Raw genomic sequence first — 26,960 nt, forward strand, 5'->3', positions numbered from 1 at the left:
ACCTGAATATTTTAAAATATTAAAGACATTTCTCTAGAATATATTACCAAAGGAAAAAATTCTTTTGTACCATTTCTAGCTTATAAACTTAAAGAAGAAATGGTAAGAAAACTAATAACAGTATACTTTAGACATTATATACATTCCAGGCCAAAGTCGATTCCCAGCTGTGTTCAGTTTATCTATTTCCCCTGTGTTGTTTCTGATGACTTTACACAGACTCCAGATGCTGTGAATATACATGAGCGATGTGGGGAGCAGAGGGAAAGAAAATCTGGCAGGTCAAATTTGTGTTTTTAGCAAAATTAGATGTCTCAGCAAACAGGAAAAAATATTTAACAAACTAAAACAGTTTAGATAACATAATGAGATTTAATAAAAATATTAACATTTGGAAATGAAATACATTGATAAAGGTTCTAAATCACACTACTTTTTAAAAAAAATTTAATGTTTATGTACTTATCTTTTGAGATAGAGAGTGAGAGAAAGCAAGCCAGGGAGGGGCAGAGAGAAATCCCAAGCAGGCTCTGCGCAGTCAGCATAGAGCCTGACGTGGGGCTCAAACTCATGAACTGTGAGATCATGACCCCAGACGAAACCTAGAGTCGGAGTCACCCAGGCACCCTAAATCACACTACTTTTTAAAAGAGTTTATAGAAAGCAAATAAGAACAAAAATGCTAGTTATCTAAATGACTTTCATGAGCTCTTAAATCTGGTCATCTATCACTTATTTATAATTTGATGTATGTTAAAAAAAAGGATACATTTTCTGTTTTTTTTTAAAAGATACATTTTCATATATCATATCCTAAAAACAGTAGGCAAAAATTATATACATTCTTAATTCTCACCTGGTCAGCAACTACAACTCTTGTGGTGTTAAGCTTCAATTCGTTGTTTGACAAATTTCTTCTTAAGCTCCTGCTAATACTGACAGGTATAACTTTTCCCAAGTACTTTTTTTCTCTCTCTCTCCTAGAAAAGTAAATAAGATATGATTACTTTGAGAACTATGGAGGAAAATATGCCAAGAGCTTTAAACGAAGCAAAATTCCTAAAATTGAAATAGAACTCAAAATTGATTTTTAATCACCAACTTCAGAAGAATATGGAAGAAATAGCATCCCAGAGAGCTACAGAGCAAAGGATTGACCCCACATCCAAATTTTGTTCCTAAGTTTCTTTTTTGAGCAGTTTTAGTTATATTTAAGGATTGACATTTTATGACTTTTAGTCTTTCTAGAGGTGTTTCAAAGACCAGAGAAAACTTACTCATATTTTTAAATAGAACATTCTATTGTGCAATTACTATATAGGTCCACTGCACATTACATACAAACCTATGATGTACTATGGAATCTTAGTAATGTTATTTTTCCTGTATTTCAAAGTTTGCTATTTCATTATCAGAGGAATTTGTTTGTCATTTCTTAGTCAATTATTCCCAACTACACCAAAAAGACTAAAAAAAAAAAAAAAAAACCCAAGAAAATGGAAGAATAAGAATTATCCAAAATGATGCAATAGTGAAATACATTATTGCTATTGCTTCATCCTTCACTTCTTATTGTGCTGTCCAAAGCATTTACCACTTTTCAAAAACACATAAAGGACAAGAGACATCACCTTTGTAGTCTTTTTAGCTTTCATTTGAGCACAGCTAAGAATTCAGAACTTTGCATATTATACTCATAATGTCCAAGAGAAAACTGACAGAGAAAAAAAGTTTTGCAATTATTAGAGAATCACAAGGTGAATGTAAAAAACAGGTAACACTCTAGTCTCTAACAATAACAATAAAATTGGTGGTATAAGCCAGGGTTTCTTCAGCACTATTGACATTTAGAACCAAATTTCTTGTTACAGGGGGCTGTCTTGTGCATTACAGGATGTTTTGCAGCATCCCTGGCCTCTACCCATTAGGTACCGTTAATACGTACCAAGTCGTGATAATCAAAAATGTCCCCAGACATTGCCAAATGTCTGCTGGAAGGGCAAAAATCATTCCCAGTTCAGAACCACTGATATAAACAAAATCTCAGGCTATACATCTTCAAATGACAATACCCTAGATCTTCTCGATCTTAAGAACTTCTTAAGATCTGAAGATCTTCTCGAACTTAAGAACCAATCATCGCTGGAAACAGTTTGGGAATTCTTCAAAAAGTTCAACAAAGAATGATCATATGACCCAGCAATTCCACTCCTAGGTATATATCCAAAAGAACTGAAAATAGGTATTCAAAACAAACTTTTGTACATGCAGATTTATAGCATCACTATTCACAACAGCCCAACGATGGAATCAACCCAAATGTCCATCAAAAGATGGAAGGATAAACAAATTCACATGATGGAATATATGGAATATTATTAAGCTATAAAAAGGAATGTAGTACCATCACGTTATATTATGAATGAACCTCAAAACATTATGCTATATAAAAGAAGCCATGCACAAAGGTCACAAACTGTATGATTTCATTTATATTAAATATCCCAAATATATGAATGCATAGAAAAGGAATGCAGATTAGTGATCGCCAGAGGTTGCAGGAAAGGTGTAAAATGGAGAAACTGCTTAAGGGGTAAGAGATTTTACTTCAGAATGATGGAATCGTTTTGGAACTAGATAGAGATGGGGTAGTTACACAACACTGTGAATGATTTTGGCTCAGGTCATGATCTCACGGTTGCTAAGTTCCAGCCCCGCATCAGGCTCTGTGCTGATAGTGCTGAGCCAGCTTGGGATTCTCTCTTGCCCTCTGTCTCTGCCCCTCCCCTGCTCACTCTCTCTCTCAAAAATAAATAAACATTAAAAAAAATTTTTTTTAAGTGGATCAATGAGTGAACAGTATTTCTAAAACTAAAAAAGAAAAACTTTCTCATCCGGTTGGGAATTCAACAAGAAGGACTTCATTACACACTATTTTACAACAAGAACCTGTTTTGCTAAGAGATGTATAATGATGTTGATGAAGCTCATATGTGGACAAATGCTGAAGTGTCCACAAAGATGAACAAAAGTAAACAGATAATGTAGAATGAAAAAAATCATTGGACTAACTCTATTGGTGTTTATAAATCTAAAAGCAAAAAACATTTTGTGAGCAGAGATGATAGCCATCCTCTCTTTAATAAAATTACGAGCTATCAATGTTTTCACAAGTATTGCAATTGGGAAATGGAAAAGTTCCAGAAATGGATGGTGGTGACAGCTGCACAACATGAATGTACTTAAAGCCACTATACATCTAAAAATGATTAAAATGATAAATTTTATGCTATGCATACTTTATATGAGGGTTAACAGCTATGACTCTGTGTTACAAGTGCCAGGACTCAAATCTTGCTTCTAATACTTACTAGCTCTGTGTCCTGGGGTCAGTTACCTCCCTGAGACTCAGTTTCCTTATCTGCAAAATGGGAATAAGGACAGCATCCACCTTATACAGTTGTTTGGATTAAAGAAGACAATGGACATAAACAACACTTAACATAATGCTTGACATATAGTGAGTAAACAAGGAGTGCTAGCAGCTCTCCTCAGCACCACTTTCCTTACTATGGCTACAGTTCATACAACAAAGATTTTTCTTCCCACATGCTTTGCCACTTACTGAATTTCAAAACAATAGGTACATTTCACAGTACTAAATGAATTACACTGGAGAAGAGGGACTTGAATTTTGCAGATTTTAGCAAAAGGGTTTATAAAATTAAAGTGTTAAACTATAACATAAAAGACAATACTTCCAATTCTTCAAAATAAAAGCCATACAGGGGTGCCTGGATGGCTTAGTTAAGCGTCGGACTTCTGTGCTGATAGCTCAGAGCCTGGAGCCTGCTTCAGATTCTGTGTCTCCCTCTCTCTGCCCGTCCCTCTCTCTCTCTCAAAAATAAGGAAGGAAGGAAGGAAGGAAGGAAGGAAGGAAGGAAGGAAGGAAGGAAGGAAGGGAGGGAGGGAAGGCAGGCCGGCCATAGAAAACTTCTATGGATCTAAACCAAGTTTTTACACCTACCAAAAAGCAGGGGACCCAAGAGCTCATTCACGATATGATTAACTTTACTTAAAACATTATCAGATAATATGAACAAAGTGTTTAGCTGTAACTAATATGTCATATATAATGTTTACAATCCAAATTGGTAACAATACAAAATAAGTATCAGTACTTTCAAAAGGTTGTACATCAAAAGTTGATGATTTTTGGGGCACCTAGGTGGCTCAATCGGTTGGGCATACGACTTTGGCTCAGGTCATGATCTCAGTTAGTGGGTTCAAGCCCCACATTGGGCTCTGAGCTGACAGCTCAGAGCCTGGTGAATGCTTCAGATTCTGTGTCTCCCTCTCTCTCTGCCCCCGCCCCCTGCTCATGTTCTGTCTCGCTCTCAAAAATAAATATTTAAAAAAATTTTTAATTTTTTTTTTAAAAGTTGATGATTTTCTACTTCTTCATCTCCCTAAGTTAGTATCTGGTTAGAACCTGATACAGTTAGATTGTGTTCCTGATGGAATTAAAATAAATCAATTCTCAAATACTTATAGGAAATGTATGGAACTATGAATAACTCTAAAAACAGATCCTTCAGAACTATCTTAATCTGGATTTGGAATGTGGCAATTTTTTAACTCTTCAATCTTTTCACAAGGGACAAGGGACACCGTTTTCCTAGTAATTCATAAAATTCAACAAATCATGAAGGCCTTAGTTGTTTGAGTTTATCATTGTTTCTTAGTTCAATTTTCATTTTTTACTCCCCAATCCATGCTACAGTTACATTACTTTTCAGACTGATGCTAAATCCTTTACTCCATATTTGTGATCTCACTGTATTTCTAATTCCTCTACTCTGATTTGTGGAAAGTAATTGGAAACGTTTTTGACTTTCTTAAAGGCTTTCTTCAGTGGAAGAAACAGAGTCGATATTAAACTTTTAATTATATAAATAGGATTTTGAAAGCAAGATTTTTCCATTTTAGAACAGTAAAGATGGAACTGTTACCAATATCTTTTCTTGTGCTGTCTCCTAATTACAACTTTCAATTAAACATTCATTAAATACAAGTTTCCCCCTCTTATCCAAAAGCAGAATGTTTCTATGAAAACCTTCCTAAGTGGAAATGGTATAAATCGAAGAAAACAGTTACCATTTAGTAAAAGCGAAAATCCTCTTCAGATTTCTATCTGTTAGCAAAAATGGGTATAATGCAGGTCTTCTGTAAAAGTGAAGTGGGGTAAAGCTAACTTTCAGATAGCAGGGAAAACCTGTACTATTTTGTGCATAAGGTGATACAGAAATAGAGCCACTAAGAAACTCAGTTAACTTTCACTGAAAGAATTTATACTCTATCTGGGGATGCATGATATAAACCCATCAAAAAATACATATAGTGAAAGGCAGCAGGGTAGAGCCAGAAAGGCTCTGAAGGCTATCATACCTCAATTTGAATCTGGGCTTTATGACCTACTCTCCGTACGATCTGTAAAAAGTTACCTTCTTCTCGTCTCTAGACTTCATCCATAAAATGGGATAATAATTTACCTCTTGCAAATCAGTGTAAGAAAAAATACAAAGCACCTCTTATAGTGCCTGGAACATTTATAAGGTACTCAATAATTACTGCTATTGTTATAATCATCTTAGAGCCAGAAGCGATTATTTAATCCAATTCTCATTTTACAGATGGGGACACCAAAATATCACAAAGCAGGATATGAATGTCAAAGGAATGCAACAAACTGGGTATATGACAAGTTCATTAGTAATAAATCATGTGAATTTTCAGGTCAGACTTTCAGAAGTGGACACTGAATTATGAAATGAACACTCTATATAATGGAAAACAAAAGCACAATCTCTTGTTACTGATAATCAAACATAGGTTGTAAACCTACATACTAAAAACAAGGTTTACATCACAAGCATAAAAATAAACGCAAAAATAAGCTTTACATTAAAACAGCAAAATATTATTTACCAAGCAACCCTGAGGAGAAAAAACAATCTCCCAAAGTCAACAGGTGAGGCTTCATTGAAAGATGACTTCAAAACTGTTTTCTGACAATATCCAGGGTTTTCACTAAATATCATCACTTCACTGAACACAACTTAATTGTAGTTAATGTCCCACTTCTGTTAAATTTGTTTAAAACATATAAACTTTAAATGAGCCAGTTGCTAGCCTTACTGGACAAAACAAAAAAGCCACCATTGTGTTAATTATCTCCACTAACATTGTATTCAGTTCTTTTTTGTTATTTTGACATTATAGTGGCTGACTTATTCCTTTACTCATAAACATTAACTTAGTAATAAAAAACATATTTTTGTAGCAATAAAAAAAAAACTTACACCTTAGAACTGCATTTCTATGCTAATTTTTAAGGCTTCTTCCCTGCCTTTCCCATGAATCTTTATCAACTTTTAAGTTACCATTTTTTATTTCAAGACTTTTTCATTCGGTCACCAAATTTACATTCCAACTCTTCCGAAAAGTTTACATTTTTTTCTTCTCTTGAAAGACACAAAAGTACGTCCCAAGGAAAAGTTCCAAGAGGTAACACAGAGCAGATTTCTACTTTACTGAAAACAGGAAATGCTACCTATTCACCAACAACTACTCAATTAGGACAAATTGAAAGTAAGCTAAAAAGCATAGCCGAAAAACCACACTTTGCTTTGGAAAGTTTCAAGGCTAAACACCAGTGCATCTCTGGGGTTTTTGTCCGGTTTTTGAAGGGAGCTGAAATCTTAACACTAAGAAAAAAAGGGGTCAAGGCCCATGGGTAGCACAAGTGATAAAGCAAGCATGCCTTCACTGAAAAAGTTAATTTAACTCTCTCTCCTTTGTTTCCTCTGCCTTCTTTGAAGTTTTTCAACACCGGAGTAACTATCAATAGAGCGCGCACACACACACACACACACACACACACACACACACACACACACAGAGGCCATACACAAGGATTCTCCTGGTGTCGGGAGAAGACGGTCCCCCAAATGTGATGAATTCAGCGAAGCAGAAACTCCTGGAAGAAGGAGACTACATCCAGAGAGGCCCGAATAACCGGCGAGGAGTACGAAGGAGACTGGACTCCTCCCTCAGGGCCCAGGCCTCCAGCGGCAACCCGGCTGGGCAACGTGACTCAGGAAGGCGCGGGGCCGGCGGCGGCCTAGCTCGGCTGCCTCCGCGGACCTCCGGGGCCCTGCCTTCCCCGTCTTACCTGAAAGCGGGCGGGGACGGGAGGCCGCGGTCTGGATTCTCGTCTCCCACCTGCGGTGACGCGGAGGCGGCGAAGACTGCAGTAGCTGCAGCGGCGTCTCAGACTCCGCCGGGCTCTGGCTCCGCGAACCGGCGATGAATCAGCCCGATTCCATTCAAAAGAGTCGCCCGGGCCTCCGCGGCGAAGCACTTCCGGGTTCACTCCTCTGCTTCGGCTTCCGTTCCCCCGACGGCCAATTGGAGACGGCTCGGGAGTTCGGCGGGCGTCCCGGAGGCCTGCGCCACCCGGACGGCGCGGGCAACCCCGCTTCTCCAGGCGAGGCTGGGAGGGCGGGACGGAAGTTAGCGCCGGCGCCGCTCCCGCCCCTCAGACATTCACCCTTTTCTCCCCCCCACCTTTTTCTCCCCTCCTCTTCGCGTCCAGGCCGCGGTCGAGCTCTGGGACGCCCGCCTACTGGGCCCAGGAGGTGACGGGCTAGGAAATGTAACTGCAGGGTTGCAGAAACCAGAACCCCTTTCGTTTGGGTGTTCACCACGGTCCTACTCAAAAACTGAAAGGTTCGTCTGAACTCGGTCATCTGAGAAGCAGAAAAGGGAGGGGTGTAAAGAGAGGGGAAATCGGTCAGGGGTTCTTTTCCACACTGCAGTCTACCCGCCTCCTTGTTTTCGCCGCTTTCCAGGGATTGGATTTCAAGGAAAACCAACGTTTCCCAAATGTTAAATCCACCTATTTTAAGCCCAATTTACAGGGCTCAAAAAAAAACACTGACGTTTCTCCATAGAATTAGCATCAATAACGTTTCACCCATTATCTGCTCTGTGCTAGGTTTTCAGATAGCAAAACCACCCAAGAAATGACTGATTACTGACGAATTTATATTATACTTCGCAACAGGCTCTGTTTAGGGCAACATGTTCACCAAGTCCCTCTCACTTTATCAAATATATTCCAAATAATGAGCATCTTTAAAGCATTCCTAAATCAAAAATGATGAATCCCCTGGATAGAGGGAAAGGAGGGATTACAGCATCTGAATCCAAAGCTACTTGAGTAGGCATAATTATACTGAATTTCCTTTTAAAGATAGTCCATTTCTATCTAAAAAAAAACAAAACCTATGGGTTATTTTAACCATAGGTAATACTATATTTGGATCAACATCTTTATGTTTACCCCCAAACCTGTTCCTCTTCTATTTGCTTTTTTTCAGTGAATGAGCCTATCCTTCAACTGGTTTCCCTAATCAGACCTACGAGTTGACATTTCCCTCTTATTCACCTATTCCCACTGGCCTCCCAACTAATAACCCTAGAAATCATGAAGGATTTAAATCTATAAAAGACCTTTTCTGATCCACCACTCACCTTTTACCATTCCCTCTGCTCCAACCTTAACTCAAACCTTCATTACTTTTTTCCTAGAATGCAGCAATAATTTTAATCTCCCTGCCTTCAGTTTGTCCCCCTTCAATGCATTCTCCATTTAATTAACAAAGTTTTTTTTCAGCTGCATAAGTACAGTCATGCCCCTTTGCTTAAAATTTCACCGGTGACTCCCCCAACAATCAATACAAAGGTCAAAAATCTCTCAACTTTGTTTAGAACACTCTTGCTTCCAGCCATACTAAAGTATTTAGCTAAGGAATGAGATATCCATAGGGTCTATGAAAAACTCTGAGTCATTCCTGGGAATCTAGAAGGTAATATGCATGCTTAGGGGCGTGTGCCTACCTAGGGCCCTGTGAATGCTGGGAAAGACCTGAGAAGGCCGCGAGCTCTCACTTCTGTCTGACCTTGAGGCTCTACAAAAGCAAGAAGTGAAAACTAAAACAGAGGAGTAAACTCCCTGGCTCAGTGTTGAAGGCCTGCCCCAACACATTTACTAAGCCCCTCAACAAAGACTAGGAGAATTATTGGTTGAAGACATTTAAGGAAATCTCTGTCCAGTCATCAGGTGATCACTAAGCTAACTGCAAAGACTTCACTGGTTACACACAACAAAGAATATAGACTTTAAAGAATGCATTCAAAAAAGTCACTAAATCAACAACTACTCTAACAGACAAAAGCCCTGGGGAGAAAGAGTCTGATTTCCAAAGTTCTCACATTATATTATTTGAAATGTCCAGTTTTCAAAATAAAAAAAAAAAATTCAATACAATACGTGCAAATAAGTAATAATGTATGGCCCATACACAGAGAAAAAAGCAATTAATAGAAACTATCCCTGAGAAAGCCTATGTGTTGAACTTCCTACATAAAGACTTTATATAAGATATTTTAGGGGCTCCTGGGTGGCTCAGTCAATTGAGTGTCTGACTCTTGATTTTGGCTCAGGTCATGATCCCAGGGTCATGGTATCAAGCCCTGTGTTGTGCTCCACGTTGAATGTGGAGCCTGTTTAAGATTCTCTCTGCCTCAGCCTGCAACCTGTTTCAGATTCTGGCTCTGGCTCTCCCTGCCCCTCCCCCACTTGTGCTCTGTCTCTCTGTCTCTGAAATAATTAAACATTAAAAAAATAAAAAAAGATTCTCTCTGCCTCTTCCTTGCACGGCCTCTCTCTCTCAAAAAAAAAAAAATTACATACATTCACAAAGCTAAAAGAAACCATGTCTAAAGAACTAGAGGAAAGTATGAGGAGAATATTTCACCAAATAGATAAAATCAATAAACAGGAATTATTTTTTTAAAAATTGTTAAGTAGAAAAGTATAATAACTGAAGTAAAAATTTTATTACAGGAGTTCAATAGCAGATTTGAGCAGATGGAAAAAAGAATCAGCAAATTCGAAAATAGATTTAGTTAAGATGATCAAGTTTGGGGAACAAATAGAAAAGAAAATGAAGAGGGGCGCCTGGGTGGCGCAGTTGGTTAAGCGTCCGACTTCAGCCAGGTCACGATCTCGCGGTCCGTGAGTTCGAGCCTCGCGTCAGGCTCTGGGCTGATGGCTCAGAGCCTGGAGCCTGTTTCCGATTCTGTGTCTCCCTCTCTCTCTCTGCCCCTCCGCCGTTCATGCTCTGTCTCTCTCTGTCCCAAAAATAAATAAATGTTGAAAAAAAAAAGGAAAGAAAATGAAGAAACATGAATAGAGTCATGGAAGTCTGTAGAATATAATCAGGCATACCAACGTATGTATAATGGGAGTCTTAGCAGAAAAAGAGAAAAAGGCAGAAATATTTGAAGAAATAATGGTCTAAAACTTCCTAAATTTGATGAAAAACATTAATCTATACATCCAAGAAGATTAATAAATTCCAAATGGGATAAACTCAAAGAAATCCACACCTGGACACATTATAATCAACCTACTGAGAGCTAAAGCCAAGGAGAAAAATCTTGAGAGTGTCAAGAGAAAAGCCACTCATCACATAATCCTCAAAAAATTTTACAACCAAGGCTGTGGAAGCAGAAAGCAGTGGGATGACGTTCAAAATGCTGAAAGAAAAAAAAATATCAACCAAGAATTCTATATCTAGGAAAACTATTCTTTAGAAATGAAGGAGAAATTAATATATTCCCAAAATATACGTATAAACAAAAATAGAGATAATTAATTACTAGGAAATGTGCCCTGTAAGAAATATTTAAGGGAGTCCTTCAGGTTGAAATGAAAGGACAGTAGACAATAACACAAAGCCACATGAAGAAATAGAGGACACTTGAAAAGACAGCTACATAAGTAAATGTACAAGACAGTTTAAACGTATTTTTTGTTGTAATTAAGTTTTTACTACATGACTTAAAAAATAACTGTATAAAGCAATAATAATAATTCTGTGTTGGCATATCATGTATAAAGATGTAATTTGTATCACAATAACACAAAGGAGGGGGAGGGAAGGAAGCTATATAGTAATAAAGTTTTTGTATACTATTAAAATTAAGTTGGTATTGGGGCACCGGGGTGGCTCAGTTGGTTAGGCATCCTATTCTTAGTCTTGGCTCAGGTAATGATCTCAAGGTTTCCTGAGTTTGAGCCCTGACTCAGGCTCTGCACTGACAGCACGAAGCCTGCTTGGGATCCTCTCTCTCCCTCACTTTCTGCCCCACCCCCACTTGGCTCTGTGTCTGTCTCTCTCAAAATAAATAAACTTTAAAAAATAAATGAATAAATAAAAATAAAAGTAGCTATTAATCTGAACTATATGGTTATAACTTAGGAAGTAATTGTAATCGCCAAAGCAACTACTAAGAAAATAGTTAAATGATATATAATAAAAGAAATGGCAAGGGAATCAAAATGGTACACTTGATTTTATGTATTGAACAGAAAAGGCAGCAGTAATGAAGGAATAGAAAAACAGCAAAAAAAAAAAAGATGACATGAAGAAAATATATAGCAAAATGTCAGGTGTAAATACTACATTAACAGTAATTACATTAATTATAAACGGATTAAACATTCTGATTAAAAGGCAGAAATCTGCAGAATGTATTTTTATTATGTTTTACTTTTTCCTAAATGTTTGTTAATTTTTGAGAGAGAGCATAAGCAGAGGAGGGGCAGAGAGGGAGAGGGAGACACAGAATCTGAAGCAGGCTCCAGGGTCTGGTCCGTCAGCACAGAGCCCAACATGGGTTCGAGTCCACGAACCATGAGATCATGACCTGGGCCTAAGTCTGATACTCAACTGACGGAGCCACTCAGGCACCCCTGCAGAATGTATTTTTAAAAAGATACAACTATCTGCAGTACAAGAGACACATTCTAGATTCAAAGACACAAAAAATATTGAAACTAAAAAGATGAAAAACATATATACTATGCAAACAGAAACTAAAATGGTACAACCACTTTGGACATTGTCCTATTTTTTTTATATAAAGTTAAAAATACAACTACCATTTGCCCTAGCAACTCCACTGTATGTATTTACCAAAAAAAAAATAAATAAATAAAAACATAAATCCACACCAAGACTTCCATGTGACAGTTTATAGCAGTTTTATTAATAATAGCCCTAAACTGGAAATAATCCAAATGTTTCCCAAATGGTAAATGGATAAAGTGTAATATGTCCTTATAATGAAATAATACTCAGCAATAAAAAGGAAACTAACGATAGGTGCAGCAACAAAGATGACTTTCAAAAACATCATGCCGAGGAAAAGAAGTGAGACCAAAAGAGTACATACTGTATAACATCATTTTAATCAAACTCTAAACAAATGAAATCAAATATATAGTAACAGAAAGCAGATCAGTGGTTATCTTGGGGCTTTGAAGTGGAGTTAGATGGGAGAATTGATTGCATGGAGTGTAAAAGAACTTTTGGGGTTCTTGGAAAAGATATATATATATATATATATATATATATATATATATATATATATGCATGTATCTTTTTTGTGGTGTTTGTTTGTCAAAACTCATCAAACAGTACACTTAAAATGGGTACATTTGATTGCATATTATTTACACTACCAAAAGTTTATTTATTTTTATTTTTTATTTTTTTTCAACATATGAAGTTTATTGTCAAATTGGTTTCCATACAACACCCAGTGCTCATCCCAAAAGGTGCCCTCCTCAATACCCATCACCCACCCCCCCTCCCTCCCACCCCGCATCAACCCTCAGTTTGTTCTCAGTTTTTAAGAGTCTCTTATGCCCAAAAGTTTATTTGAAAGAAGAAAAAAATCCTTGGCAGATCTGGGTGGCTCAGTTGGCTAAGCATCCAACTCTTGATTTTGATTCAAATCATGATCTCACAGTTTGTGAGAATGGAGCCCCATGTCAGGCTCTGTGCTGACAGCGCAAAGCCTGCTTGGGATTCTCTCTCCCTCTCTCTCTCTATACCTCCTCCCCCTCTCAAAATAAATAAGTAAACATTAAAAATAAATAAAAGAAGAAAAAATCCTCAAATTTGTTATTTTATCCCTTTCCTTGGTTATACCGAAGTATTTGTAGTTAAATCATGTTGTTTTATGCCTCAAGAATATTCAAACCTATTGTTTCTCCTACCTGAAATGTCCTTTCTCCCATCTGCTATCCCCACACTCCACCCCATCGTTTTGGAGAGATACTCATGTATCTTAACCTATAACCCTACTCTATAATCTCTTTTTGTACTTGTCTGCCTTCCTGTCTAAACTTTAAATTTCTTCAGAGTAGAGAACATGGCCTCATCAAAAATAGGTATTCAAAATTGTTATTAAATATTGAAGTATTACTTATCAAAGTACTTTGCTTCCTAACTATGCTCAAAAGGATTGGAAACATTTTAAATCCAGATACAGCTCCTCTTGAAATAATCAATTCTTTAAAAATAAACAATTAAATTTATGGAATTTAAATGGCCACATATCTGATAAAAAATATTACAGGCTAATGCTTAAAGCATTCATTGTTTGGATTAATCCCAACGTGGCTTTAGAGAACACACTACAGTGAACAGAACTGTGAAATGTTTAACATGTTTCCTAAAATGATAAATTGCCAAAGTTCACTTTATTAAATATGTAATGTACACTGTGTCAGAGACAAAGTTTCCTGCTCATTTGGTATCTTCTGAACCTGAAAGTTTTGTTAAATGAATGGATAACTCTGGCTAGTAGCATTATTACATAGCTGTTCAAAATGTCTCATCCTTATTATAAAAATGTCTTCCTATTTGTAAAGGGCACTATGTACATATACATATAACCCCTTTCATATGCAAAGTCTGGCCATGTGTCTAATAAGAAATTATAACAGTAAATTTCCAGATAGCCAAGCTTTACAATTATGAATATCAGAAAAGAGCTGTTGCCATTTGAATTTTAAAGAAATGTTTGGAAGGAATTTAAGAAACACATTGTTTTCTGCTCAAAATTTAAAATCAATTTGATTGTTATACCTAATTATAGTTTTTAAGTTATGCAGCTTTTGAGTATTATAAATAAATATAGATCTAGCACAAGAAAAAGGAAAAATAGGAAAATATTTACTCTTTAAAGTACAGTGAATTAATTTAATGTATAAGGCCAATAAAATAATTGTTACTTCTGCCAGATGGTATTTTACATTTTGATAAAAAGATATATTCTTAATCATATATGTCAAGGAAAAGCGACCATATGTTGTTAAACACTTCCAATTTGTCATTTAATTTAAAAGGCACTACTGATGTTGCCATAATTTTTTTTGGTGATGTGGCCTAAGTATCCTTGGTGTCAATAAAATGTAATCTTCTCAAGTAATTTCCATATTTCTCTTTGACTGTTTGAGTGAATAATTCAACAAAGAATTTTCTTAACATCTACAAAGAAAGGATATCATAAAGGGGATAAATCAGAATCAAGAGTCTATATTCAAGTTACTACTGGGTAAAAAGCATAACCTGTGTCTTCAAGAAACCTCTAAAATTTAATTTACTATATTCTAACAAAATAAATAAAATAAAAAGAATAAAATGATTCCAAATTGATGTGTCTTAAGTTTAGAAACCCAATATGTTCTTTTTTTTTTTTTTAAGTTTATTTACTTATTTTGAGATAGAGAGAGCACAAGCAGACAAGTGGCAGAGAGGAGAGACAGAAGAATTCCAAGCAGGTTCCCCACCATCAGCACAGAGCCAGATGCGGGGCTCAAACCCAGGAACTGTGAGATCATGACCTGAGCCAAGATCAAGGGTCAGACACCTAACTGACTGAGCCACCCATGGGCCCCAAACCCAATACATTCTGAAAGGAAAAAAAGATGGTGACTAATTATAAAATAATTTTGCACATTACAAAAGGACTTCTGATGAAAGACACCTTACAAAAGACACAGAAAATAGCATTTTATCTATAATGGAAAAAGGAAATTGATATTAGATGATTATTAAAACAAAGGTTTAGGGGCGCCTGGGTGGCTCAGTCAGTTGAGTGTCCGACTTCGGCTCAGGTCATGATCTTGAGGTCTGTGAGTTCGAGCCCCGCGTGGGGCTCTGTGCTGACAGCTCAGAGCCTGGAGCCTGCCTTGGATTCTCTGTCTCTCTCTCTCTCTGCCCCTCCCCTGCTCATGCTCTGTCTCTCTCTCTGTCAAAAATAAATAAACATTTAAAAAAATTGTAAAAAACAAGAAGGTTTAATTTTTTAATGTATATTTATTATTTTTAAAAAGTTTTTTACATTTATTTATTTTTTGAGAGACATAGAGAGACAGAGCATAAATTGGGGAGGGGCAGAGAGAGAAGGAGACACAGAATCCAAAGCCGGCTCCAGGCTCTGAGCTGTCACCACAGAGCCTGACACGGGGCTCGAACTCACAGACCGTGAGATCATGACCTGAGCCGAAGTCGGACGCTTAACCGACTGAGTCACCCAGGCGTCCCTAATGTATATTTATTTTTGAGAGAGAGAGAGGGAGAGAGAGAGAGTGAGAGCATGAACAGGGAGGGGCAGAGAGACAGGGAGACAGATTCTGAAGCAGGCTCCAGGCTCTGAGCTGTCATCACAGAGTCTGACGCGGGGCTTGAACTCATGATCCATGAGATCATGACCCGAGCTGAAGTCGGACCCTTAACAACTGAGCCACCCAGGCACCCCTAAAACAAAGGTTTATATGTCTTTGTTTCCTCTGCCTTTTTCAAAAGGGAATTTTTTGGTCCCTCTTCCTTGTCATTTTCCACCCATTTCTCTTTTCACTGTACAGGGCTTTATGTATGATTTTATTCAGGCTTAAAGTTTAAATTACTATGTACATTCTGAAGACTTGCAAATTTCTAATAACTGTGCCTATCTCTTCTCCAGGTTTTTCATTGTTGTATGGCTATATTATTCTTTATCGATTCTCCAGTTGACATTTGGGTTGTTTCCAGTTTTTTTTGTATCACAAACAATGCTACTATAAATATTCTGTTTTTCTTCTCTATTTGACTGAGAGATTCTCAACAATATATACCTAGAAGTAAAATGCCTGGGTTATAAGTTATGCATGTTGTCAATTTCAAACTGTACTACAATATAATCTTCATATTTTCTCATTATCTTAATTGTCACCAACATATAATTTTGTTAGACTTCTTATTTTTTGCCAATCTAATGGGAAAAATGATATATTATTTTGCTTTAATTTGCATGTTCCTGATTGCTAGTGAGTTGAACATATCTATCATGTTTGTTGGCCATTTATATTTTCTCTTTCCTGAAATGCCAATTCATGACTTTGGCACATTCTTTACTATGGAGTTACGTGTCCTTTTCTGCATACTTTCAAACTCTTCATTTTGCACTTCAGTAAAATGAAACCCAAAGAGGATATATCACATGGGAAAGGTCGTGTTGTTAGTAGCAGAGTCAAAATTCACAGTAACCAATGACATATATATATATATATATATATGTGTGTGTGTGTGTGTGTGTGTGTGTATGTGTGCGTGTATATATATATAATACATATACATTATTTAGGTGGAAGATATATATATATGTTTTCCATATATATGTGTGTGTGTATATATACATATATATATATATATATATATATGGAAAAGCAACTCATGTGCAACTACTGTCATTTCCTTCTGTTATAATTTTATTTTTCTAAAATGGAAAGAAATATAACATTAAATTTCCATGACACTTGAGATTGCATTCTATATTATAGACTGCATCTGACCACCTCCTTTCTGAGCTAGGCAGATGTATATGGGCTTAGATTGCACTCAGATTGCAATGCTGCTCCAGGGAGGCTACACTCAATAGTGAACACTGAGAAGTCATAGGTTTGTCCATTACATTTGCAAATAACAGAGGAAATGTATTAACAACTATTCCGGAAACTCAAATTTTGAGGACAGAGTGAGGGACGTATGTAGTGTAATAAAGACCCACAAATGAGTCTGATCTTTCTATTCATCTATGTACTCATTACCTAAAGTGATTGGGAGGCAAAATCAAAGCGAGGTGTATTTCTCTTTGTTTATTATGAGTTCCACAGCTAGTACACAAGATAATCTTTTAATTTTTTTATTATTTTTTAATGTTTATTTATTTTCAGAGAGAGAGAGAGTAGGGGAGGGGCAGAGAGAAAGGGAGAGAGAGAGAATACCAAGCAGGCTCCACAGGGTCAGAGCCCAATGTGGAGCTCAAACCCGCAAACACGAGATCATGAAACTTGAGCTGAAACCAAAAGTTGAGTCGTATGCTTAACTTTGAGCCACTCAGGCGCCCCTCCCCATTATTTTTTACTTCAAAATAGGCATGTCCTGTTTCGTGTTATTAAGTTTACGTAAATATTCTCAAATTCTGACTTTTTCCCAATGATGTTGAAACTGGTAATATCATTCTCCTGGAATACTCAGGAGTAAAATGCCAGTGGTGATCCACAGTTAAAGCTGACTTGCTATGAATAAGAGTTGATAAACAATACACTTAATCTTTAAAGAAAGTCTAATTTCCATTTTTATGGATTAATCATCCATCATATTTTCTCTGCTCATTCCAAAGAGTTGCCCTTTTCCATATAATGTTCTACTTCTGGTCATTTTCATGGTTAGATTTGGTGTTCAGGATGCATTTCCCTCCACTTACACCTACCTATCATTGTGAACCTCACCAAAATCTCCATCTTTTTCATTTGTATACTTCCATTCTCATTTTAATAAGCACATGCAAGAAAGTAATCTCTTCCTATTTTTGGCATTGACAAGGCCCCTTTTGGAATCCTACGTCTAAGTTTTATCAACACATTTTAAGAAAAAGAAAAAGCAACAGTAATAATTGTTTTAATAATAGAAGACATGAATAAAGATGAGAATAATTTGAGTTTTTTAACCTATAAAAAAACTAAGGGATGAATTCAAATGAATGCTAAGCTATTTAAAGAAAAATGCTGAATGTCCTCTATTCCATAAAGTTGAAGAGCTTTATAACAATAAATAAAGAAGACTTTATCAACTGTAAGGATAGCATAAAGCATTTTCGTTCTTAATAGCTTTGAAATAAGGTGGACAGGGAGGTAATCAAATTTTTGAGCAAATCAAATGTCCTATCTTCCATTTACTACTTGAGGAGTTTGTAGATGAAAGAAGCTAAAGTACCTCCCTAAAATTGTTAGGGTCCAGAGTAGCCAAAAATGTAGAAGAGTGAAGGCCTAGTGGCTCAGTATTTCGACACTATAATTTTTTTCCCTTTTCTAAAAACTTTAATTCCAGTATAGTTAACACACAGTGTTATATCAGTTTCAGGTGTACAATATGGTGATTCCACACTATGTTTTTTTCTACGTTTATTTATTTATTTTGAGAGAGACAGAGAAAGCATGAGCAGGAGAGGGGCAGAGAGAGAGAGGGAGAGATGGTGAATCTTAAGTGGCTCAGAGTCCGATGCAGGACTCAAACCCGTGAAACTGTGAGATCATCACCTGAGTCGAAATCAAGAGTCAAATACTTAACCAACTGAGCCACCCAGGTGCCCCTACCATGATTTTTTTTTTAATTGGCTTAAGTGATCATTTGGAGATATTATGTGTGTGTATTCTTGCTTAAGGAAATTGCCTGTATCAGATCACTATGGAAGACTCTTAACTGGGTTTCAAAAAGTATAATACTGTCATTTATTATTTGTTTCCTTATGCAGAATACTGTTTGCATAAAGTTGTACTGTCTCCATAAGAATTAGAGTAAAATACTTTTCTTAATTTCATAAAATCCTCACACTGACACTAAGCTTCTTTTTTAAGAGTAAAAATATTAGTGACTCATTGGCTAGGACTTAGATAAAGCCCCGAACCTATTATAAAATGGACCTGATCCTCTTACAAATATGAAAATTAAATCAAAATGTGTGAAATATCAGAAAATGTTGATCCAGTTAAACTTCAAAAGCTTTCTTAGCCTCTAATGAGGTAGCTTAAACAAGATCATCTTTGTTGGGTGTTATTAATTGGGTCTATAAAGAGTCCTATTATTAGAGTATAACTACTTTTGTAATAAACTTATTTGATTTGTAGGTTAGTTCACTATAAACCCGTTTAATCTTTGTATTAGTTTTCCTAGCATTTCATGATTTCTTTCTATAATTACTATGTTTAGTAAATTAAGTAATAACCTTAATGCTGTAAAATGTTAGCATGATAGATAAATTTTGTAACAATTTGGGTGAAAATGAACTCATTCATGGAGAGGATTTAATATTCATTCACAAAATGACAAGAGTTCTTTACAGAAAGATGGTAACATTTTAAATAAATCTCAGCTATTGAGTGAAAAGTTCGAAAGTGTTAACTCTGAGACTACAGATACCTTGATTAAGGATTAAATAAAGGGCAGATTATTTTTCCTTACTGTGAGATAATTTTTTGTTTTATTTGTCAAAACATAATTGGGCTATTAATGCTTAACAAGAGCAACTGAACTATTAATCATTCTGACAAAAAAAAACATTTAAAAATAATACTCACATACCAAACACCAAATCATACGCCTGAATATACAGAGATATACAGATTTTTTTTCATGAAGTAACTTTATGAGACTAGTGTGCAAAAAGGCTTTCTGGAGTCGTAATAATAACCATGATAGCTGTGCTACAGAATTGCCTCAAAGGTGACATCTCCTTATGATAAGATATTTTTGATATAGTTATAAAATGTTTCTAATAAATTTTTAAATGTTTGGAGTAATTTTTAAATAACGTAAACACAGGGGCGCCTGGGTAGCTCAGTTGGTTAAGTGTCTGACTTTTGCTCTGGTCATGATCTCATGGATGGTGAGTTCAAGCCCCAAGTCAGGCTCTGTGCTGACAGCTCAGAGCCTGGATCCTGCTTCAGATTCTGTGTCTCCCTCTCTCTCTGGCCCCTCCCCTGCTCATGCTCTGTCTCTCTCAAAAATAAACAACATTTAAAAAAATTTAAAATGACCTAAACACACACACATGCACGTGCAAACACACACACTGTACCTTTCTTTGAAAAGTCTATTCCATTTTTTCTAACCTGCACATTTTTAGACTCTGTAGTGCTATAAATAATTAATAATAATGGGACACATGAGAAAGGTTTAAAACCATCAAAACTACTGAGAACTAAAGAGACAGAGAAAGTCAATAGGCTATCTATTCAATTACTGCAAAAGTGGGTTTATTTCAAGGGCTTTGTAGTGTTTCATTTAATCTTAACAAAGGGATAGTGAAAACAAAAACAAAAACAGAATAGCATAAGTTTGGACCAGATTATGCTGCTAACTTTGTGACCATATCGATTAACTGCCCTGTGCTTCAGTGTACATGAGGAGAGAGTGCTTTTCAACTTCCTCCTCTTTCTCTTCTTCTTCTTATTCTAGCAATAGAACATTTTGTTAAATGGAATCTTGCATGGAGCACCAATATATAAAACAGATACATGCAGAACTGCTCGTTGAGGTGGTGGGTGGGAAAACTGGAGCCTTCTGCAGATTTGTTTATGCTATTTTTCGCTGTATAAAAGTTTCCGAAAAAAAGTTGGATGACTTTGCTTTTGCTTCTGTGTTGTACACAATCAGAAGAAGATTTCACAGCATAAAAATGTGTAAACAATCCTATCTTCCTTTTTCAAAGACTTTACACTTAAATCCTTGATCTATCTGGATTTTATTTTTGTGTAAAGAGTAAGTTAGCTCTCCAAAAATCATATTTCTCAAGGTTACTATATAATTGTTCCTTCATTTATTAAGTAATTTGTCTTTATCCTACTGATTTGCAATGTCATCCTTCTCCTATAATCAATTCTCACATATCATCGAAGCCATTTCTAGTTTCTGGTACTTTAGTTCTAGGGATGCTTCTATCTCTCCCTATCCCTTACCGATTGCCAAGAAGAAATATTATTTTACTACAGTCCTGTTATTTTTTTTTAGCTATGAAGATTCCATTTTGTATATTATTTGTTAGCGTTTTGTATATGTTTTCATGTCACATTTACCATTCTTTATTGCCAACTGTGTAATAATTATTGACATCCACTGCAACTATAATCAAACGAGATATAGAAAACATTAGCATAGTGGTTAAGAGTATGAATTCTGGAGCCAGAATGGGGACAATTATGCTACTTAGTCAATAAAATTGTTGTAAGGATTAAATGACTTACTATTTGTAAAGCACTTAGCAAATGTTATGTGTTAGTTATTATAATTATTGCCTATGAGCTTGACACCAATTGATTTAGTTTGTATATTATATGTTTCATCTTTTAAAAAATTCCTACCCTTACATTTACATGAATATTCTAAATACTATCAGCATCTAAGTTTAGTCAATCTCTCTCTCATTCCTCCCAAACCAAAGATCTTAAGATGCTTGAATGTCAATAAACCCCTCTTCTGTCTACCGTGTTATCATTGTTCGGTTCCATCTTGCTTTCAAGATTAAACATTATACTTATTTTTTTCCCAATTCAATATTAGGTTTACTCACATGGTTATACATTTTTTTATTTACTATTGCTTTTGCATGTGGGGTTATTGCTTTCTTATGGGAATACATCTTTCACTATTTCTTTCAGTGAAAATCTGAGTGGTGAACATTCTGACTTTGAAAATATATTCTGGTCTCACTCTGGAATGATAATTTAACTAGCTATTACATTCTATATCATCAGTTATTTTTCCACAGAATATTAAAAAGTTATTCTATTACCTAGTTATTTATTTTTGCTGTCTATTGTGGGTTCTGTGTGTTTTGGTTGTTATCATTTGGTTGGGTTGGTTTGGTTTTGCTTTTACATTAAAAAAAATTTTTAAACGTTTATTTTATTTTTGAGAGAGAGAGAGAGAGAGAGCATGAGCGGGGAGGGGCAGAAAGAGAGAATCCAAAGCAGGCTTCAGGCTCTGAGCTGTCAGCACAGAGCCCGATGCAGAGGGTGAGCCCAATGCGGGGCTCGAGCCAACGAACTGTGAGATCATGACCTGAGCTGAAGTCAGATGCTTAACTGACTGAACCGCCAGGCGCCCCTGCTTTTACTTTTAAGATTCTCTCCTTGAGCTTAGTCTTTGCAGTTACATTTTGGTATCTCTACTAATGGACTCATTTTTATCTAACTCTTCAGTTCTCAGTGCCCTTGTTCAATATGAAGACTCAAGTTATTATTTCACTAGTTCCAAAAAAATTTCTCAGCCATTTTCTTTTCCTGGCCTCTCCCCACTTCTCTCCAATACTTTCATCTTGGAACTTTTGTTGATTATATGCTGTATTTCTCATTTATTCTCAAATCGCTTAATCTTGTGTTTTCCATGTTTTTATCCCTCTGTGCTAGACTCTAGCTCATTTTCTCATACCTATCTTTCAGGTCACTAATTGCTTCTTCAGAATCTAATCTTTCGGATCTATTAGTCTTCTTTTTTCATGGGATCTGGCACTATGCCAGTCATGTAAATTCAAACTCTATCACTGTGCATGGTTCATGAGTGGGCAGCAATTCTGGTTCCCTGCTGCAAGTCATGGTTTCAGTTCTTGCTTCTTTCTTCACAGGGGGTCAGGATGAAGTCTTCTGTTTCTGCCTGGGAGTTAGATTCCTATTTCCTGCCCAATTTGATCCATAGCCATGTCTGATAACCTTGGTTGCCTTGGCACCTGTATTAGTTTCCTATTGCTACTCTGACAAATTACTACAAATTCGGTGGTTTGAAACAACACATATTTATTTTCTTATAGTTCTGGAGGTGAGAAGTCTGAAATGAACTTTACAGGCTAAATTTACGGGCTGATGCCTCCTGGAGATTCCAAGAGAAAATTGATGCCTTGCCTCTTCTAGCTTCTAGAGGTGGCCAGCATTCACTGGTTGTAGTGAATCTCTCCAAGCTAACTTCTTCATCTCAGCACTTCCTCCATTCTCTGACCTCCCTCCCTTTTACAGGAACCACATGATTATATTGGGCCTACCCAGATAATCCAGCATAATCTCCTCATCTTCAGATCCTGAATTTAATCACATCTGTCAAATCCCTTTTATCATGTAAAGTAACATATTCACAGATTCAGGAGAATAGGATGTGGACATCTTTGGGGGCCATTATTCAGCCCACCCACAGCATTTGTTCATAGACTTATTGCTATGGCTGGGAGTTCCCTTTTTACTTCTAGTACCTCTGGATTCTCCTCTTTTTCTTTCAAGCAAAGTTATGTATTTAAGAAACGTTTTGCTCATATTTAATTAGAAATATCTATATATGTATTTTGTAGATGGTATGGAGGATGAGGGACAGGTCTTTCTCACGCTGTCAGAAGAGGGGTATTATAAACAACCATAAATAAATAGTCATAACTAAAATTATCCTATTGATTGATTGATTGATTTTGAACAAGAGAGAGAGACAGAAGGACAGGGGCAGAGAGAGAGAGGGAAAGAAAGAATCCCTACACTGTCAGCGCAGAGCCCAATGCAGGACTTGAACTCAGGAAACATGAGATCAGGACCTGAGCCAAAGTCAGTCACTTAACTGACTGAGCCATCCAGGTGCCACTAAAATTATCATTTTTTAATTACAGGGATTTGAAATACCTCAGAGTGATGAAAAATAAATCAAATATATATGAACACAGGTTTTTAAATGCCAGAATAGTCTACTTCTTAAATCAAGGGACACCGTAGTCAGGGACTGCTTCCTTTCCCTGCCTTTAGGTTCAGTGCTACTTGCTTATTGGTGGCAGAGGATACACAACTTTAGGTCAATAATGTCCACTTTTATTTCTTTGTGACTATTCCAATTCTTTTGGTTTACTCACCCTACTTCCCATCACTGTGAACAATATTTTCAGAGGGCCCTGACCTTTGAATTTCTTCATGTGCAGCTACCTTGCTGAAAAAAGGGAATCCTAAAATGTCAGAGGATTTAGGGACAGAACCACATCATCTGTTCTTGGCAGGGTGAGAAATAGCGAGACTTGCATGAGATTACCTAGAACTCTTCATCGTAAAGTTTCATCAGTCATATTACTCAGAACAAACAGTTTTTTGTGGTTCAAGGGTTCTTCCCCTGACACCAAATACATGGTGTCTTTTCCAACACCACTCTCTAATTCTGTGATTCTCTCATACCATCTGGGTGTCCTACAATTTAATCCTATCGTGACACTAAGAGTTGGACTCCACGGCCTCAGTCTCATAAGGCTGCCCCCAATGCAAGTATCAGCTCCTAGTAACAGGTCCCCAGGTAGCTAAACTTCTGTCCACTTGACCACAAGTTCCAGGGTTTCTACAACTTCTTCTCCCCACTCCAAGGTTTAGTAATTTGCTAGAATGACTTACAGAACTCAAAAAGATACTATGTTTACCATTACAATTTATTATGAAGGATTCGAATGAATGGCCAGATGAAGAAGTACATAGGATAGGGAGGGCACAGAGCTTCCACACCTTCCCAGGTGTGTGCCCGCCCATCATCTTGATGTGTTCATCAATCTGGAAACTCCCTGAGTCTCACTGTTTTTAGCAGAGCTCCATCTTCGGGCCCCCTCCGAAGTTAGTAAGTGGGGCCAAGAGTTCCCACCCTCTAACCACTTGGTATTTCTGGTGACCAGCCCCATCCTGAGGCCATCTAGGGTCCCTAGTTAGTTATCTCATTAGCAAAACCCAGACGTGATCAAAGGGGGCTTACTGAAAATAACAAAGGTCACACTTAGCACTCAAAAAATTACCAAGGGTTTTAGGGTCCTTGTGCTAGGAACAAGGGACAAAGGCCAAATATATTTTTTTATTATGCCACAATAATATTCTATGTCCATTTTCCTTACTCAGCTCACAGAAGACCACACTTCCTAGCCCTCAGGAGTTGGCCAGGGCCATATATTTCCAGTCAATAGATTGTGAGAGGAAGTGATATATGGACTGAGGTAGTAAGAAGCCACCATGCAAACTTCCAGTTTCTTTTTCCCCCTCCAGCAGCAAATGGAGATGTCTTGTGATAAGAAGTTGGAGCCAGAAGATCAAAGTAGATCTTATGGCCAAGTGACACATGAATGACTGCTGCCCTGGAGAACTGCATGGACTATAGTGATCTTTGATTGACAAAGAAGTAAACTTTTATGTTTTAAACCACTAAGATTTTAGTGCTTGTTATCACAACATAAAGCTAGCTAGCCTCTTCTGCCTGTCTCTCCTGCTTAGTCTTTTATATTTTTTCTATAATCTTGCTGAAACTCTGATGAGAAGCCATCTATCAGTCAGAATCCCAGCAAGAAAGAGAAGCACATTCAAAAGATGTCATCAAAAGACAGATAAATGAGGACCTTGTTTAAGACATGTGAGCAAGTTTAATGGAACTCAACCAAAGCACCTGCCAACAGGAAGCCATTACTATTCCTAGACTTGAAGGGAAAAGGGGAAGGAGTAGTTACCAGAATCTGAAAGGGGAGTTGTAGCTGTGGGGGATGGGCTAAGAACTATGGCCTTAATGGAATTCAGACATTCTCAAAATGAGACTGGCTTCCAAATGAGTCAGTCCTTAGGGGCTAGTCTCGCAGAGCACAGAGCAGGGTGAAGAGCAAAAACTATCCATCAAAGCCTCATGTCCTTGAATATCCTGCTCTAGAACAATGACTCAATAAATGGTATCTAAGGAGAAATTTCATGGCCAAACCACATCTTGACAATCACCTTGAAAGTTATAAGAATCAGGAAAAATGCACTGGTGTCAGAGGACCACCCGGGGATATTCATCCAAAAGAGCCATGAGCACCTTCCCTGTGATTAATGCATGTGAATCTGAAAAATTAAAACTTGAGAAATAAAAACATGGGGCACCTGGGTGGCTCAGTCAGTTAAGTGTCCGACTCTTGACTTTGGCTCAGGTCATTATCTCATGATTCCTGAGTTTGAGCCCTTCGTCGGGCTCTGTGCTGACAACATGGAGCCTGCTTGGGATTCTCTCTCTCCCTTTCTCTCTGCCCCCACCCACCCCCTGCATGTCTCTCTCTCTCTTTTTCTCAAAAATAAATAAACTTAAAAAAAGGAAATAAAAACATGAAATGAATATATTTACATATAACTGAATAAAATTAAAAAAACAATCAATGTATTTCCTCTTAAAAATCATCTTCCTATTAATACCATAACCTGTAATTTTGGATACCAAGCAAACTATTCACCCTAGTTATTTTGAGCTCCTTCAGTACAGGGACCTAATCTTATCAGTCTTTATAACTCAAATATCTAGCACATTTTTCATAGTAGAATGAATGAATGAGTAACTGTTAAGTACAAAACAACTATGAAGGATGGATAGTGACAGGAATTTATTTCATACACTGCTTGGATAGTTTATATCTGTGCTATAACAATGCCAGCTCTATCCTGAAGGATGTAGATTCATGGGAATCGGAACAGAAATGTACTCTAGCTCTTTCTTTTGCTTTAAAGAATAATCTACAGGGTGTCTGGGTGGCTCAGTTGGTTAAGCGTCCAACTCTTGGTTTTGGCTCAGGTCATGATCTTACAGTTTGTGGGTTCGAGCTCTGCCAGGCTCTGCATTGGCAGCATGGAGCCTACTTGGGATTCTCTCTCTCCTCTCTTTCTTCCCCTCCCCTGCTCACACACACACACTCTCCCTCTCTCTCTCTCTCCCTCTCTCTCAAAATAAATAAATGAACTTAAAAAAAAAAGAAAGAAAAATCTGTGAATTCATCCTATATCCTTGAGGTGGGGGGTGAGGTGGGAAGCCCTGGGCACCTGTGGGGTGAAAGAAAATTTAAAAGAATTATCTATGAATTCAAATGAGTGAGAGGTATGTCATTATACAGAGAAATATGGATGCGCTATAGCCTTATAAAAAATTATTTGCCAACTT

At 37.0% G+C, this 26,960-nt stretch overlaps 1 protein-coding gene across 1 annotated transcript in view; it reads right to left on the reverse strand.

Moving 5' to 3' along the window:
* Positions 1-7,515, reverse strand: part of PSMD14 (proteasome 26S subunit, non-ATPase 14) — a 97,907-nt gene extending 90,392 nt beyond the window's left edge. The window contains exons 1-2 of the mRNA XM_047084265.1: positions 7,235-7,515; positions 857-980 (exon numbers count right to left, since the gene is read on the reverse strand). The gene's annotated coding sequence lies outside the window, so the exon portion shown is untranslated. The remainder of the gene's footprint in view (positions 1-856; positions 981-7,234) is intronic.
* Between the last annotated feature and the right edge of the window lie 19,445 nt (positions 7,516-26,960).

Source organism: Lynx rufus, unplaced genomic scaffold (assembly GCF_022079265.1).
Source record: "Lynx rufus isolate CCGP_SWC_20201006 ecotype Redwood Valley unplaced genomic scaffold, mLynRuf1.p SCAF_2, whole genome shotgun sequence".
NCBI lineage: Eukaryota > Metazoa > Chordata > Mammalia > Carnivora > Felidae > Lynx > Lynx rufus.